This window comes from Chiloscyllium plagiosum, unplaced genomic scaffold, assembly GCF_037043375.1.
Source record: "Chiloscyllium plagiosum isolate Xiang-an unplaced genomic scaffold, Cpla_swu_hap1 HiC_scaffold_38, whole genome shotgun sequence".
Classification (NCBI taxonomy): Eukaryota; Metazoa; Chordata; class Chondrichthyes; order Orectolobiformes; family Hemiscylliidae; genus Chiloscyllium; species Chiloscyllium plagiosum.
The window spans coordinates 62081310-62085314 of NW_028270176.1; the positions used below are offsets into that span (position 1 = coordinate 62081310).

At 46.3% G+C, this 4005-nt stretch overlaps 1 non-coding gene across 1 annotated transcript; it reads right to left on the reverse strand.

Moving 5' to 3' along the window:
- Nucleotides 1–250: 250 nt before the first annotated feature.
- trnal-uag (transfer RNA leucine (anticodon UAG)) lies at nt 251–332 on the reverse strand. The gene has a single exon. It is a non-coding gene; the product is annotated as a tRNA-Leu (tRNA).
- Between the last annotated feature and the right edge of the window lie 3673 nt (nt 333–4005).

A 4005-nucleotide genomic window follows, 5' to 3' on the forward strand; every position in this document is an offset into this window, starting at 1 on the left:
CAATGAAATAACAGTCGCCATTCGGTTCCAGTAAACGCACAACTTGCCTGGGACAGCAGAGCTGTTTGCGATTTTCCACGCGGGAGGCGAACACGATCATGACAGCAGACACCGGAAAAGCCGGAACTTTCCCACACCACAGTTAATTGCCCGGGAAGCAAACCCATTTTTCTTCGGTTTTCAACAGAAATGCAGCAGGAGTCGAAACAGCATTGAAACAAGCTGCGTCGTTGAAAACGGTCAGCAGAAATGGCAGCGGTGGGATTCGAACCCACGCCTCTGTCGAGACAGGAGTCTAAATCCAGCGCCTTAGACCGCTCGGCCACACTACCAGCCAGCCGCGGCTCCCCATTTTCTTGCACTTCCAATTGTGCTCCTGCATAACAGCAGATGCAAAGCCATGTGAAAAGGGTTCCATGATCCCTCTCCGACTCGCACAGCTGCTGGGATGTGCCCGCCTACAATATCAATTTCGCAGCAGATAATGATAGCCCATCAATCCAGACAACTATCAATGGTAAGCTGAGTCTATCTTCTCAGAATCTTTTCAACTACAAATGTATCTGTGAGTGCGTGAGAACATACGATCGGTTATGATTTGGTCAAATTACCATGAGCTGCTTGACATTACTGCAATTTCGATTCTTGCTTTGTTAAATGATTTCACCCTTTGATCGAAACAGGACAACTTTCACGTTTACACGGAACATGAAACACACCGGACTACAGGGAAAATGCACAAAGCTGAGCAGGCCGTGTTCCACATCATACCGCGCAGCATCGTTTCAGTCACTGTTTTGCAGAATAAGAGTCCCAAAGAATGTTCTTCACCCTAAAACCGGAGGTAGCATTACAATCCGAGAACGACAGATCACATTGTGAGGATGCTCTGACCTCGGAGCCAGTTCGAGATGCCACTTTCCTTGCCTTTTTGCCTTAACCGTGCAATTCGCTGCAGAGATGTTCACACCTGGATATGAGCCACATGGATACCAACTGTGTCGACGAGATGCGACTCAATAAATTTTGCTAAATTCCACGGTGCTTATTAGAAATGCAGTTTCTGTTCACATCAATCTAAAAGGCAGTTTCTGAACATAGTAACAGAAGGCAAAAGGTAATTAGCTCACCCCACCCCCTTCTCCGGAAGAGGTGCTAACTGCCCTTGAGTGCTTTTTGTTCTCGATGTGAAGAGCTCTCACGCCTGAGTCACCTTCACGTATCTGGCTGCTGAGTGAATCACAAAGAAGGAATTTCACCAGAGCTGCAACTGCCTCACTTCCCCACTCGCCCTCCCTGTGTACATTTTCCTGCTCGTCAGTGATTTAAAGAAAACCAAATGGATGCGATGTCATTCTGTAGCCTCTCTGTCGATTCCTCCGTTTCAGTTCCAACATGACTTAGATCTCGGGTCGCACCTTAATACTAGCGACGCTATGAAATCACAGGTCCAGCAGTTCCTCTGAGAGTGTAATTTCTTTCATTGCTGTTGCTGGTTGAATGAGCCACTAACGTGCGACTTGCTCCAAACATGATTCAGGACCTCTGGTGCCAATTCTCGCACGTTGAATAACGACAGACAGCTTCCAAATGAGGGCTTTCAGAGACGACTTTGGGCTACATTTGACAGACAGACAAGTTCAGGAATTCGTGGTGCGCTGTGACACCAGCGCATCAGTTTCTTCCCTGTCTTTGAACCGGGCCGCCTGCGCAAGGAATGCAAATGCGGTACTGCTTTTCGTGGAAGGATCAGAAAGTGGAAACTACACTCTCAAACAGAATGGCATATGATCAGAACCAGGTTGGGGAAAAACTTTACAATGCTTTGCACAGTAATTAAATGGAATTGCATTACATTACATTTCACTACGAGAGCAGATTTGTTCAAGCAAATTCGAAGGCAGGTTTGCAGATGGGAAAGCAAGCAAGGAAACTCCGTTCTTGTCCATGTAAAATGCGGCAGTTGAAGAACAAAGCAGTTTCTGCCCAGTTTTGATCTGGGGACCTTTCGCGCGAAAGGCGAACGTGATGACCATAACACTACAGAAACAAGGCGCAGTCGCCACTGCTAAGGCTCAGTGGCATCCAGCACTGAAAGTTGAAGCCCTTTTTCCTTTCACCTTTCTGTTTCCAAGAGCTCGTTGTTTCATGGGACTTGTTTAATTTTGGCTATGTGGTGAGCATGGACGAGATACACCGAAGTATCTGTTTCCACGCGGTGTGCGCCAATAACATTGTGTTGCTTACACCGGCTGTAAAGGATTACTTTTTAGCGGAGTTTGCCGTCGCAGTCTGTGGCACAATCATTTAGTCTGTTCGACTGCTCACTGGAAAGGTGGTATTGTGAAACACTGCAGAAACGAACGACTTCCTTACTTTTGCTCCGACTGACCATACTCCGGGAAATTTTCCCAGATTCTCAGTTGAGGATTTTTGCAGCTGGAAGTTACCTCAGAAACCCTGTTAATTCGTAATGTATTGAGCGAATCGCAAAACACAAAGCATTTAACACGGAACACAAACAAAACTGGCAAACCAAATGCATTTTCAGACACAGGGATGCATGAATGCTAAATGTGAGACAGGCCGGGGGCATGAGTCATAAAGTAATCTCACAACAAACAACAGGGCAATTCCAAACTACTCTTTCAAACATACTGCAGCCTGAGTGCACCACCACTTCCCAGACAATGCTGAAAAGAGAGAAAGAAAGAACACAATAAGAATGGGCCATAAAAAAGTGAATTTCACCAATCACAGTCTCGATTACATTACCTTTCCCTTCCGATGTCGCCAGGACGGAAATAAAGGAAATGGGAGAAATTCAAAAACATGTGACATCGCAATTCATTGGAACGATTTTTCCATTGGCCAGAAAACAAAATAACGACGTGTCGTGCCACCGCAGGACTTTGTTTCACAACAGCAATGAAATAACAGTCGCCATTCGGTTCCAGTAAACGCACAACTTGCCTGGGACAGCAGAGCTGTTTGCGATTTTCCACGCGGGAGGCGAACACGATCATGACAGCAGACACCGGAAAAGCCGGAACTTTCCCACACCACAGTTAATTGCCCGGGAAGCAAACCCATTTTTCTTCGGTTTTCAACAGAAATGCAGCAGGAGTCGAAACAGCATTGAAACAAGCTGCGTCGTTGAAAACGGTCAGCAGAAATGGCAGCGGTGGGATTCGAACCCACGCCGCTGTCGAGACAGGAGCCTAAATCCAGCGCCTTAGACCGCTCGGCCACACTACCAGCCAGCCGCGTTTCTCCATTTTCTTGCACTTCCAATTGTGCTCCTGCATAACAGCAGATGCAAAGCCACGTGAAAAGGGTTCCATGATCCCTCTCCGACTCGCACAGCTGCTGGGATGTGCCCGTCTACAATATCAATTTCGCAGCAGATAATGATAGCCCATCAATCCAGACAACTATCAATGGTAAGCTGAGTCTATCTTCTCAGAATCTTTTCAACTACAAATGTATCTGTGAGTGCGTGAGAACATACGATCGGTTATGATTTGGTCAAATTACCATGAGCTGCTTGACATTACTGCAATTTCGATTCTTGCTTTGTTAAATGATTTCACCCTTTGATCGAAACAGGACAACTTTCACGTTTACACGGAACATGAAACACACCGGACTACAGGGAAAATGCACAAAGCTGAGCAGGCCGTGTTCCACATCATACCGCGCAGCATCGTTTCAGTCACTGTTTTGCAGAATAAGAGTCCCAAAGAATGTTCTTCACCCTAAAACCGGAGGTAGCATTACAATCCGAGAACGACAGATCACATTGTGAGGATACTCTGACCTCGGAGCCAGTTCGAGATGCCACTTTCCTTGCCTTTTTGCCTTAACCGTGCAATTCGCTGCAGAGATGTTCACACCTGGATATGAGCCACATGGATACCAACTGTGTCGACGAGAAGCGACTCAATAAATTTTGCTAAATTCCACGGTGCTTATTAGAAATGCAGTTTCTGTTCACATCAATCT